This window comes from Chaetura pelagica, unplaced genomic scaffold, assembly GCF_000747805.2.
Source record: "Chaetura pelagica isolate M959 unplaced genomic scaffold, ChaPel_1.0 scaffold1212, whole genome shotgun sequence".
NCBI classification, from domain to species: Eukaryota; Metazoa; Chordata; class Aves; order Apodiformes; family Apodidae; genus Chaetura; species Chaetura pelagica.
Genome location: NW_009952356.1, coordinates 75,503 through 89,177, shown reverse-complemented (window position 1 = coordinate 89,177; position 13,675 = coordinate 75,503). Strand labels below are relative to the sequence as shown.

General features: G+C 49.9%; 1 protein-coding gene across 1 annotated transcript in view; it reads left to right on the top strand.

Moving 5' to 3' along the window:
• The first annotated feature begins 1,153 nt into the window (after positions 1-1,153).
• PPP6R2 (protein phosphatase 6, regulatory subunit 2) overlaps positions 1,154-13,675 on the top strand; it is a 70,597-nt gene continuing 58,075 nt past the window's right edge. Inside the window, exon 1 of the mRNA XM_010007857.1 lies at positions 1,154-1,289. The gene's annotated coding sequence lies outside the window, so the exon portion shown is untranslated. The remainder of the gene's footprint in view (positions 1,290-13,675) is intronic.

Sequence of the window (13,675 nt, the reverse complement as noted above, 5' to 3'; positions counted from 1 at the left end):
AGGTGTGTAGTGGTTTCTCTGGAAGCAGTTCAGCCTGTATTCAGAGCAGCACTGTAATTGTTGGGCCTCAGGCTGGGATTTGAAATCTGTGCTGCACTGTTTTGTGTTCATCATTTGTGATGTTTTAAAGACTTTGTAGGATAAATGCTGGGGAAAAGGGAGGCATCAGATTTACAGATCTCAGATACAAAAAAAGAGTGTACAGTGTCATTCTGAATGGATGGCTTCAGTCTTATGGAGTCATGGAATGGTTTGGGTTGGAGGGACCTCAAAGCCCACCCAGTCCCACCCCTTGCATGGGCAGGGACACCTCCCAGCAGCCCAGGCTGCTCCAAGCCCCATCCAACCTGCCCTTCAACACTGCCACTGATGGGGCAGCCACAGCTTCTCTGGGCAGCCTGGGCCAGGCTCTCACCATCCCCACACTAAATAATTTCTTCCTAAACAAAGCAGTCTTGGGTGAATATTGTGACAGAGCCCTGGGACAGGCTGCCTGGAGAGGCTGTGGAATCTTCTCCTCTGGAGACTTTCAAACCCACCTGGACATGTTCCTGTGTGATGTGCTCTGGGTGAGCCTGCTCTGGCAGGGGGGTTGGACTGGATGATCTCCAGAGGTCCCTTCCAACCCTGAGCACTGTGGTTCTATGGTCCTGCTCCCCCTCTGTGAATCACCTTTGAAACTGCCGTGAACTTTGGTCGGGAGGTGGGTGCTCCTCTGGCTCCATGAGGTGACAGGGCCCCAGACCCCACATGAAATATGTGGATTGTTGCTGCAATTATTCTTGGAACCAGTGAAAATGACCCTTAGGTTTCCTGGACAACCTCTAACTTTCTTTTGAAGTGTTGTTGGGAAAACAGACGTTCTTGACTGAGGTACAAATCTCACAGCTGAATCTGAGGCTGTGAAAGGAAAAGGGGCTGAACCCCTACCATGTCCCAGCTGGGTGGGAAGGTTCAGGTTTGCCCAGTGCTCCAGAAGAGGGGATGGCTGCAAGGGGAACATCTGCTGTGGAGCTGATGGCTTTGCAAAGACTGTTGGTCTTGCTCAAATTTTGCCTTGGGCTGAAAGGTTATGTGGACGTTTGTTTAGGGAAAAAAAAAAATCTTTGGCCCTCAGTTACCTTGGTTAATAGTAACTTTAAAAAATATTTTCCAGGATAAGAAGCTAGAGAAAGAATTCACACTGGATGAAAATAATTTTCTGAAGCTGGGTATATTCCAGGAACTGTAACCCAAATGTTTCTCTGTCCGTGGAGGCGATTTCACATTTGAAGTAACTTCTACTGAAGGTAAGCACATCTCCCTTCCCTTGTAAGCTGGGTCATGACAACGGGCTTTCTCATGCTGTGTTGTGTGTTCTGCTGGTGGCTAGTGAGGCTGTTTTCATGTTTAGTACCTGGAGGCATTTGAGGGGGAACTGTAGTGGCACCAGGATGGTCCTGCTGATGAGATTGAGAGCTGGTTACATCCAGCTGAGAAGCCCAGTTCCTCTGCAGCTGGTGAGCCTGCAGCCCAGGCATGATATCCTGGTCAGGTTATTCCCTAAAACCAGGTTTAACTGGTAAGTGCTTCTTAAAACTTGACCTCTAATTTAATGCACATAATTGATAAGATGGAACTTGATTTTTTTCTATTATTTCTGTTTACTGTGCTCTGAGAAATGCTTGTGGCTGTTCCGAGGAGTAACAACAGGGAAATGACACCCAGTGCAGTTTCTCCCTGGGGTCGTGAAAGTGAATAGGCCATGAAGACAGGCTGGGAGAGTTGGGGTGTTGAGCCTGGAGAAGAGAAGGCTCCAGGGAGACCTGAGAGCAGCTCCCAGGGCCTGAAGGGGCTCCAGGAAAGCTGGGGAGGGGCTTGGGACAAGGGCAGGGAGGGATGGGAGCAGGGGGAAGGGTTTCCAGCTGGCAGAGGGAGCTGGAGCTGAGATGGGAGGGAGCAATTCTGGGCTGTGAGGGTGGGGAGAGCCTGGCCCAGGTTGCCCAGAGAAGCTGTGGCTGCCCCATCCCTGGCAGTGTTGAAGGGCAGGTTGGATGGGGCTTGGAGCAGCCTGGGCTGCTGGGAGGTGTCCCTGCCCATACAGGGGTGGGACTGGATGGGTTTAAGTTCCCTTCCCACCCAAACCCCTCTATGATTTTTTTAAGGTGAAAAATTGAAAGCATCCCACAGAGTTATCAACAGGCAGTTTAAATCAAACAAGAGGAACTTCACCTTCATGCAGGATGTATCTACCCTGGGGATTCACTGCTGTAGGAGTATTTGAAGGTGGAAGGGCTGCCTGTGGGAGCAGTGACCCTGCCCAGGGGCAGCAGTGGAACTGGCTGCCTCAGTCACTTTCCTGTTGGTAACTCAGTTAAGAAAAGCTTCGTTAATGCTAGAAAGATAAGAGATTTTTACATGAAGCAAGATTTCCCAGAGGGAACAGGTTATGGAATTAAGGGCATTCTTAAAACTCCTCAAAGGAGGACACCCTCAGTTTTGTTGCAGGGAAGTGCAGGATTTAGCTGAGCTGTAAGTAAAGGTGCTGCTGCTTGTGGAGCTGGTTCCATCTATGTTGCACGTCAGACCTGATGGCTGGAAACTGGTGCAAATGGAGAGTAGATTGAGAGTAGAGATAAGAAAGAAATGGTTCATGCTGATGGTGCTGAGACACTGGCCCAGGTTCCCCAGAGAGGTGGGAGATGCCCCATCCCTGGAAACATTCCATGTCAGGTTGGACAGGGCTCTGAGCAATCTGTTGTAATTGAAGTTGTCCCTCCTCACGGCAGGGCGGGTTGGGCTAGATGGCCTTTAAAGGTCCCTTCCTACCCAAACCACCCTGTGATTCTATGAAAAGTGATTCTGTGACTTGTGGAGTCCCTCAGGGGTGGGTACTGGGACACGTACTATTCAGTATTTTCATCAACGACCTGGATGAGGGAGCAGAGTGTGCCCTCAGCAAGTTTGCTGGTGACACTAAGCTGGGAGGAGTGGCTGACACACCAGAAGGCTGTGCTGCCATTCAGAGAGACCTGGACAGGCTGGAGAGTTGGGCGGGGAGAAACCTGATGAAGTTCAGCAAGGGCAAGTGTAGAGTCTTGCATCTGGGGAAGAACAACCCCAGGTACCAGTACAGGTTGGGGGCTGACCTGCTGGAGAGCAGGGTAGGAGAAAGGGACCTGGGGGTCCTGGTGGACGGGAAGATGAGCATGAGCCAGCAATGTGCCCTTGTGGCCAAGAAGGCCAATGGCATCCTGGGGTGCATTAGAAAGGGGGTGGTTAGTAGGTCAAGAGAGGTTCTCCTCCCCCTCTATTCTGCATTGGTGAGGCCACAACTGGAATATTGTGTCCAGTTCTGGGCCCTTCAGTTCCAGAAGGACGGGGAACTGCTTCAAAGAGTCCAGGGCAGAGCCACAAAGATGATGAAGGGAGGGGAACATCTCCCTGCTGAGGAAAGGCTGAGGGAGCTGGGTCTGTTGGGCTTGGAGGAGACTGAGGGGCGACCTCATCAGTGTTTACAAATATGTAGAGGGTGAATGTCAGGAGGACAGAGCCAAGTTTTTTTCAGTGATGTCCAGTGATAGGACAAGGGGCAATGGGAGCAAACTGGAACATAGGAGGTTCCATGTAAACATCAGAAAAAACTTCTTTCCTGTGGGAGGGACAGAGCCCTGGGCCAGGCTGCCCAGAGAGCCTCTGGAGTCTCCTTCTCTGGAGACTTTCAAACCCATCTGAGGCATGTTCCTGTGTGATGTGCTCTGGGTGATCCTGCTCTAGCAGGATGATCTTTAGAGGTCCCTTCCAACCCCTAAGGTTCTGTGATTTTGTGTTGCTGTGAAAATGGTTCTGGAAGCCACTGAGAACTAGAATGTGTGGATGGTACCCAGACAGTCATAGTCGTTTATGCCAGTGAGATAGAAACAAACAAAAAAAATAGTCACAAGTAATAATGTCACTCAGTCTGGCAAGTGACCTCAAGTCATCCTTGATGTCCAGCTCCTCAGGAACCTCCAATACCTGCTTCTGCTAAAGAGATACCTGGGGGAAGTTAGAGCAGTGTAGATGTGGGATGGGCACTCCCAGTACTGACAGTCACCCGGGCTGGTGACTGTCCTGGAACACCAGTGGCTGTAAAACATCTCAGGGTCAACACCAGCTGAGTGGTTGAGCTCAGCTGAGCTTCTGGACTCCGTAGCCATCTGTGATGGCTAAGCTCCACAGGTTTTCTTCTTTCCATGCAGAACTCAATTAGTGTTTCATTCTGGTTTTGGTAACTTTGTGAAATGTCCCTGTTTCTGGGTTTATGGGAAGCTGTAAATGTCTGTTCACCTTCATACTATTTGTGCCTTTATTTGTTGTTTTTCTGAGCTGTAGCCATGTATCAAGTCAAGTTTCATCCTTAGAAGCTGTGCTGTTTCTCTGTGGAGCAGCTGAGCAGACCAGCTGCACTTGTTTGAGCTCTGCTGTCTCCTGGGCGAAGCTGGGCAGACCAGGAGCAGACACACCAGAGTCACACAGTGTCATGTCTTCTGGTTACTTGCTTATTCTGTCTTGCAATAACTTTTGTCATTACTTCTACCTCTTTGGCTGCTGCTCTATATTGAGGTCCTTGAACAGTGGCTCCAAGATCATTTCCAAGTGGTTGCAACAAACAGGATCTGCTCTGTTTGGGTGTTAAACTGTCCCTTGCTGTGCATCACAGAGGAGGGCTGCTTGTTTGCTGGGTCCTGGCTGGGGCACTCAGCTCAGACAAAGCCCTCCAGAAGGAGGGGAGATGGCTCCTTCCTGGAATCATCTGAGCATACCTGGGGGAAGAAGTTCCCAGAACGTGGGATGGGGCAGGAAGAAGAGTGTGAGTGTGTGAAAGTTCAGCAGGAAAGAAACTTGTGGTGCAGGAGAGCCTGGGGTACATCTCAGATGAACAAGGGGCAGATGGACATCCTGGCTTCAGGACTGGTGGAGAGTGAGAGACCTCTTGAGGATCCAGAGGACACTGTGGATATTGACTGGTCCCAGGAAGCTCCTGGGACCAGCTGAATCAAGCCCAGAGGCAAGGATTTGCCAGTCAGGACACAGCAGAGGGGGGCAAATTGCTCATCCCCTGCTTGTCCTCTTTCCAAAAAGAGAAATTCACCTGAAGTGATGCAGTTGCTGCTCAGGTACCTGTTGGTGCTGTTTATAAACCCTGTAAGTGTTGATTTTCCTTGCGTGCCCATGATAAAGATTTGGGCACTTCTGTCTGGAAGTGCTGGATGGGGCCCTGGTCTCAGCAAGGTTGAACTACCTGAGTGGGCCTTGTTCTGTGGTGGGTTTTCTCCCAGAAATAGTGCTGTGCTTTGTCAGCACTGAGTTACAGCTGCAGCTTCATTGTCTGGCTGCTTAGTAACATCTAATCATTCTGCAGCTGTTTCTGACAGCTTGGGTAGGTTTCAGCTAACTAGTTTTTCTATCACTAGTAGGTGTTGCTGCCCTGCTATTTATGTTTCTTTTGAGATGACTGATGAACACATTGAGCAGCACTGGTTCTTTTGGGACTCTACTTGCTGCCCTTTTCAGTTTCTTATTAAATTGGATTTGATATGTTTTCTGTGTCTTAACCAGCTGCTGATGCACAAAAGAGAATGATTTTCCTTTAAAGGTGTTAGGAGAAGCCCAAGCACTTCTGTCCACCTGCCAGTTTTCAGTGGGGATTTTTTAAGTTGTGTAACAGTTTGCTTAATAAGCTGGTTTTAGGCTTGAAGTTCACCAAGCTAAATAGAGTGATACTTTGCTCCATAGCTGGATCTCAGGGTGTAGAGCTCTGGGGTGAATGCCATCTAGTCTTGGTGATCTTTACCATCTGACTTGCAGGTGTGTCTAAAACTTACTCAGATACTGCAATTTGAGAGAATTATCTAGATTTTTTGTTGTTTTGTTTGTGTTTTTTTTCTCTCTGTGTAGCAAAGCTTAAAACTCTTTATGCTTAGGGAGGAAATAAAGGAGGCTTTGTATTAAAAACTTGTAAAAAAACCAACCACCAAACCCTAAAATATCCTTAAAATTCACCTCAGGAATCCATGCCTGTCAAGACTAAAGAGACAGACTGAACTAAATGGGGCCTAGGAACACTGTCCAGCTCTGACATAACTGCAGAAGTTATGTTTGTCCTTTGTATTTTTGTAACAGAAAGGATGTTACAGGAAAGTCAGAAGTATTCAAAAATACTTGCTTTTTGGAAACAAGTAGAATAATGTACTTGTCTCAGCACGTCCATGTGTTTCCACTTAGTAACTAAGTGGAAAATGTTAAACGTTTTATTTTATCAGGAATGGGCTTAAATAGGCTTAAACAAAAAACCAGTAAATCTTGGTAATTTCCTCCCAGTTTCCAGAAGGAGAACCTGTGGTGATTGCTGGCCCTGCATCTTCATTTTTACTGGTCTTTTAGTGTGTTCTAAAAGGTTGGAAAATGCTGTTGGGGTTTTTGTGTATCTGCCCATAGTCAGTCAGGCTCAGGGCAGCTTTGGTAGCTCCAGACCTGACTACAGTAACAGTCCTGTGCAAAATAGCTCAAACACAGAATTCTCATAATAAAAAGTAAGGAAAAAGTATCACCCTGTGTTTTTCTGGGGGGCAGGAGATGCAGTGTGTTCCTTTATGGCAGCCAGAGCAGCAGGGCTTTGTGGTAAGTACCAGCGGGTGAGTCTGTCAGTCAGGGAGTTTTAATCACCTCTGATTTTTGCAAACTCCTTTTGACATCTTGTAGAACAGGCAGAGAGCCCTTCTGCCAAACTGAATGGTCCTGGGGTGAAGGCTTTAAACAGATCCCCCACCCACCCACACACACTTGTTAACTAAGATAAAATCCAGGTCACCAAGTGGGAATCCCTGCTAAGTGGAAGGATGAGATGATGTGAGACAGAGGGGTTTAGTCCTTACAGGCCTCACAGAGGGGAGAGGAGAGGTGACATTCTACTTGTATAAGGAGCAAAATGAAAAACAATGATTACTTTGAAACATCATAGTAAGAAGAAATGCTTTATTTTTCTTTGCATTTTATGTTTTTAAAGCTCTAGCCCAGAACCTGTGTGCAGCAGGGACTGTTCTGTGTGTTTTCTGCCTCTCGATGGAAGCCTCTGCATAACTTCTGGATGTGAGCAGGTTCCTGCAGTGAATTGTTGGCAAATAGCTGGTGTTTGAGTGACAGTTTAATTCTACATATAGCAAATTCAGAAATGCTCTCCACAAAGCAGTTAATCCTCAAGAATGGCAGCGTATAGTTATAGAAACTTGTTTATTTAAATGATTGTTGTTTTTTTTCCTTGCATTTACATACTCCAGAAGTAATAGGAGCAGCTTTGAGGTGTCTGCCTGAAAAAGCAAAGGATTTCTAGATGACTGTTGACAGAGATGACCTGCACTAAGGTATTGAGGCCTGAGCTGGGGCAGAAAGGTGCTTTTTGTAGCTGGCTCTTTGGGCCTCATGTGGGTTAGGACCTGAATGCCCCAGTGCTTTAGGCAGAAGGACAAGTTTCAGATACTTACAGTTAATAATCAAATTGAAAGGTGGTAATATTTAACTTGTGCAGAAAAAGGTAGGATATACTTGGTTTCCCAGTTCCTACACAGAATTACAAGGCAGACAAGCCCTGCCTGCTCTGGGTGCTGTAAATGATGTCTCTGGCCCCCAGGCAGGAGGAGGGGGTAGTGCTGCCCTGGCTGTCCCAAACTGCCCTTCCTGGGCTGGGACAGACTGGTTTTAAAGATGTGTTCACAGAAGGTTGCAACAATTAATCCACCTACTGTTTAACAATATTAAACAAGGAATGTGTTTTGCCATCTACACTTAGCAGCCTAGTGTTTAATTTTTTTCCCCATACTACCTGGAGCAGGGATGGTCCCTCCTCCCCGTGTCTGCAGAGCTCCTGCCCTCCTTCAGAGCTGTTCATGATCACGAATGGATCAAATCTATCTTCTGTAATCAGTGTTTTGAACCTGACATGTTTTTTGCTGGGAATTGGAGTATGGAATTTGTCCTTTTATTTGGTTTAAGGGCACGGGCTGTGAGAGCTGCCTGCTGGTGGCAGCCTCGGGTGAAGTGGCTCCTTCCTTCCATGTGATCCAGCACACCTGCCTTTCTGAAAGTCCTATTTTTGCACTTCCAAGCAAGAAGAGAAGAAGGCTAACAAATCAGGGGGCTAAATGGTGAATTTAATTTCATTTTGACACTAAAGATGATTGTCACAGGACAGCAGAGCACATAATCTCTAAGCCCATCTCTCCCTACTGCTGTTTTGCAGCCCGTTCCTTGGTCCTGCCCAGGCTGCCAGACCCTCCCTTGCTCCACAGCTGTAGGAAAAGGAGCAGTTTTCTAGTACTCTGTGGTGTTCCAGGGGCAGAGGACAGGGAAAGTGCTGCTTGTGCACTTAGATGGAAGATGTACCTGGGGTGCTGCCTAAAGCTCTGGAGCCCTCAGCACATGAAGGACATGGAGCTGCTGGAGAGAGTCCAGAGGAGGCCCTGGAGATGCTGGGAGGGCTGGAGCAGCTCTGGAGCCAGGCTGGGAGAGTTGGGGTGTTGAGCCTGGAGAAGAGAAGGCTCCAGGGAGACCTGAGAGCAGCTTCCAGTGCCTGAAGGGGCTCCAAGAAAGCGGAGGAGGGGCTTTTCACCAGAGGGAACAGCCTCAAGTTGTGCCAGGGGAGGTTGAGGTTGGATCTGGGGAACAATTCCTGCCTGGCAAGGGTTGTCAGGGCCTGGCCCAGGCTGCCCAGGGCAGGGGGGGAGGCCCCATCCCTGGAGGGGTTTCCAAGCCCTGGAGATGCTGCTGAGGGACATGGGGCAGTGGTGGCCTTGGCAGGGCTGGGGAAGGGTTGGACTAGGTGATCTTAAATGTATTTTCCAACCTAGATGATTCTTTGCTCCTGTGTGTAGAGATACTGTGTTGTTTTTGTGACCAGAAATGTCAGTAACAGGTCTTGTTAGAATCTGTTGCAGCTGTACACCAGCTGCCCTCGAGTGGAGATCTTCATGCTCCATAGTAATTTTGTACCTGGCTGATTGAAGCTGTCCATGTGGTGCTACCACCTCAGGGAGGCTTCAGGCCAAGAGTCAAAGCTGTGTAAAAGTGTGTTTTCTTTAGAGGGCCAGGGTGTTCATCAGCCTGCCAGTGTGCATGCAAAGCCAAGTGTGCATGGTTACCCTGGGCTTTCTATCTCTGAGCACCACAGTGCACTCAGGGACCCTGCAGAAGCACAGGAGGAAATGCTGCAGTTGCTGCAGGTGAGGGGACAGCTGGTTGTTCTGCCCTTCTTGACAGGGTTGCCTCCTCTTTGTCACTGTGCAGGTGTTGGTGGCTGGGATGTGTCTGGTTGGATGTTGAACATGGTCATGATATTATATCATAGAATTATATCATGGAATGGTTTGAGTTGGAAGGGACCTTAAAGCTCATCCAGTTCTAACCCCCCTGCATGGGCAGGGACACCTCCCAGCAGCCCAGGCTGCTCCAAGCCCCATCCAACCTGCCCTTCAACACCCCCAGGGATGGGGCAGCCACAGCTTCCCTGGGCAACCTGGGCCAGGCTCTCCCCACCCTCACAGCCCAGACTTTCTCCCTCACATCTCATCTCAATTCTCCCTCTTTCAGTTTTAATCCATTTCCCCATATCCTCTCACTACAAGCCCTTGTAAAAAGTCCCCAGATAACATTCTGGTTGGCAGGTTTTGGGGGATACCAAGAGGCCTTTTGAGACCCCACTGTTCTGAGGGCTGTGGCCTCCTCACTGAGAACCAAGGGCTGAATGCAGAAAGCAGTTCACACTTAAAGGACTTAATGACCAAGCTCAACTCTGTAAGAAGCTGGAGAAATTCTGCAAGAGGAAACAGTGCAGACCACAAAGCTACTCAGTGTAGATGTTCCTTCTCCTGCTCTGACCAGCGTGTGGTGCTTCAGCCGTTGGGAGGAGGCAGAGGCTCTGGGAGGGCCTCTTCTGCCTTTGCCCTTGCTCTGTTGCAGCTGTGGCTCTGCCAGGTTTGATAGTGATCAACTTGCTTGTGGTGAGGAGAGTGCTCTTCATTTCCTATCCTCTTATTACTGACTTCCCCACAGGACCCTGTTTAATGCTACCCTTTCATAGAATCACACAGTGGTCGGGGTTGGAAGGGCCCTCTAGAGATCATCCAGCCCAACCACCCTGGCAGAGCAGGCTCACCCGGGGCAGGTCACCCAGGAACACCTCCAGATGGGTTTTGAAAGTCTCTAGAGAAGGAGACTCCACAGCCTCTCTGGGCAGCCTGTCCCAGGGCTCTGTCACCCTCACAGGAAAGAAGCTCTTCCTCATGTTGAGGTGAAACTTCCTGGGGGAAGTTCTTTACTGGGGTGTGCAGTGCCACGAATTGCTAGGGAAAGTAGGATACTCATTCCTACTCCTGTTTTTCCTTCTACCTCCTGTGCTGTGTGGTTACCTTGAGTTCCTTAACTTTCCTGGTGATTTCTAGCATTTCATATTTCAGCATTGAGAAGTTCCTCAAGTTTAAGTAGGTGCCTTCAAGACAGTGTAAACAGGAAATGGTGTTGGATCCGTGCGACTCGTGTATCACAAGAAGAAACTGCATTTACCATTTGTCGGGCTCGTCACACTCAGCAGTTCTCTGGCTGTTCTCAGTTTCTCAGAGCCCATTTCCTGTTATGCAGTAGGTGTTTTTTCTTACCAACATGTTGGAAGGAGGTGAAGATGCATTTTTTGAGTTAGAGAAAGAAGGTGGACCTATGTCGTAATGCCAGAAGAAAGGGCTTGTTCCAGCTGGGCTCCTGGCTCTCCAAGGTGACACCATCGTTGCTGTGGGTGGATTGCTCAGGTTTGTTTCCTGGGGTAGGTCCTGTTAGATGAGCTGCACTTGGGTGATTAATGCTGCTGAGGTTTTTCACGGTAGCTCAGGTTCTTCATGGGAGAAGGTGCATCTTCACCGTGGTTGCACACTAAGCTGAGTGGTGCAGTTGATTCACCAGAGGGAAGGGATGACACTGAGAGGGGCCTTGACAGGCTTGAGAGGCAGGTCCATGCAAGCCATGTGAAGTTCAGCAAGGCCAAGGGCAAGGTCCTGTCCATGGTGGCAGCAATTCCCAGCACAAATCCAGGCTGGGTGGAGAATGGATGGGGAGCAGCCCTGAGGAGAAGGACTTAGGGCTGTTGGGTGAGAAGAAGCTCAACAGGAGCCAGCAAAGCCACCCTGTCCTGGAATGGCACCAGCAGTGGGTCCAGCAGGGCCAGGGAAGGGATTGTCCCCTTTGCTCTGCTGAGACCCCCCCTGCAGGGCTAGGACCAGCTCTGAAGCTTCCAGCACAAGAAGGACATGGAGCTGTTGGAGAGAGTCCAGAGGAGGCTACAGAGATGCTGGGAGGGCTGGAGCAGCTCTGCTCTGGAGCCAGGCTGGGAGAGTTGGGGTGTTGAGCCTGGAGAAGAGAAGGCTCCAGGGAGACATTCCTGTGGCCTTTCAATATGTGAAGGGGCCTGTAAGAAGGAGAGAGGCTTTGTACCCAGGTCTGTAGAGACTGGACAAGTGTTGGTGGTTTTAAGATGGAAAAGGGCAGGTTTAGATTGGACAGAGAAAGGAAAAGTTTGACAGTGAGGGTGGTGAGACCCTGGCCCAGGGTGCCCAGAGAAGCTGTGGTTGGCCCATTATTGGAAGTGTCCAATGGCAGGTTGGATGGGGCTTGTAGCAGCCTTACCTGGTGGAAAGTGTCCCTGTTTGTAGCAGCAAGGTGGGACTAGATGACCTTTAAAGGTCCATTCCAACCCAAACCATTCTGACTGTGAATTTGCTGGCACTGGGAGCTGCTTGCTCAGCCTGGGCTGCTACCTCCCTGCTACCAGCAGCACCATGGTTCTATGGCCAGTGTTAGGGCAGCGTGTTGTCTCTTGAGCCTGCCTTGTGGCCTTCAGGACATCTCATCTGGCTCCTGCAGGTCCTCTCTTGTGCTGCTGGTCCTTACTTGTTCTGTAGGTCTCATTGGGTTTTTTGTGTGTGCTGCCCTTCCACTTCCAAGCTTGCAGAGATGATGTGTGGATTACAAAACCTGACTTGATTGCCTGGACACCTGCTTCAGCCTGACTCTTGGTTTCCATGTGCCAGGGGCAGTCTTTTCCAGATCCCCCTGGTGAATGTCACTGAGCCTGGAAGATCCCTGTAGCTAGAACAGCTTGTTTTGGCTGGAGGGAGCACAGAGGAGAAGAGCCTCGTGTTGTCACATGTGCCTTGGGCAACGTGGTGGGAGAGTCACTGCTGGAGAGCAGCCTCCCTCCCCAGTGGGATGGACCTGCACCCAGTCCCCGGGCACTGGCAATTTCATCAGTGTCTTCCAGAGGCCCAGCTCCACCAGCAAGGAGTGCAGGAGAAGCCAAACTCCTCAACCTTTGTGTTAAGAAGGAGGTTGGGAAGGGGATCTCGCCACTCTGTGCTGAGGGCAGAGCTCCCATCCTTCCCAAAGGACACCCTGTCAGCCTGGCTGTGGGCAGGGCAGCTCCTCCTGGAGATGCATCAGAGCTCTTGAAAACCTGTAGTGTTGGCAGCTGTGTAACAGGGTTACGTCTGAAAAGGGAGATGTGTGTGTGTGTTTCTGGTGTGTGTTCAGAGCAGGTGTGTGTTTGGGTGAACTGCACCCAGATGTTCGTCGTTTAACGCCTTTTATGCCTTTTTTTTCCTCCCTTGGTGACTGTGCAGCTAAGCATAGTTAGTTAAAAATATCTGAGGAGCAGTTTGTAAGGAGCACACAGCAGAGCCAAGCAGCAGTGTCACCCGGGCTGGAAATGGAAATGTCTGCTCCTGACTCAGGAGTTCAGATCCTTCCAGTGAATGGACGATGCAGCAGCTCCTGCCTGGGGCTGCACAGCTGAAACCTGAGGGGTTTTAATTGTTCATCTCAATATACAGTTGATTGAAACAGCTCTAATTAGAAACTGCTTCTCTCTCACTCATTTTGTGCTATTTTTTGGAGGGAGGGGAGCGGGGGGGCTAGTTCCCAAAAGACTAGGATCAACCTAAACTAACTGATCTGGCAGTTTGGCAGATTGATGGGAAGTGGAGCTGGATGGGCCGTGAGGGAAGGCTGGGGGAGCTGTGGTTCTGGACACCTTCCCCCAGGGTCCTCCCAGTAACTCTGAGCTTGGGCCCATCACAAATAAAGCCTATAGAGCCTATAGCCTTGATACTCATAGGGAGCTTTACCAGAAACATAGAGTCATGGAGTTATTCTGATTGGAAAAGACCTTTTAAAGACTCCTAAACTCTCTTGTGAGACTCCCTGGCAGGGCTGGGAACAGCTCTGAAGCTTCCAGCACAAGAAGGACACGGAGCTGTTGGAGGCCAGAGGAGGCCCTGGAGATGCTGGGAGGGCTGGAGCAGCTCTGCTCTGGAGCCAGGCTGGGAGAGTTGGGGTGTTGAGCCTGGAGAAGAGAAGGCTCCAGGGAGACCTTAGAGCAGCTTCCAGTGCCTGAAGGGGCTCCAGGAAAGCTGGGGAGGGGCTTGGGACAAGGGCAGGGAGGGATGGGAGCAGGGGGAAGGGTTTCCAGCTGGCAGAGGGAGCTGGAGCTGAGATGGGAGGGAGCAATTCTGGGCTGTGAGGGTGGGGAGAGCCTGGCCCAGGTTGCCCAGGGAAGCTGTGGCTGCCCCATCCCTGGGGGTGTTGAAGGGCAGGTTGGATGGGGCTTGGAGCAGCCTGG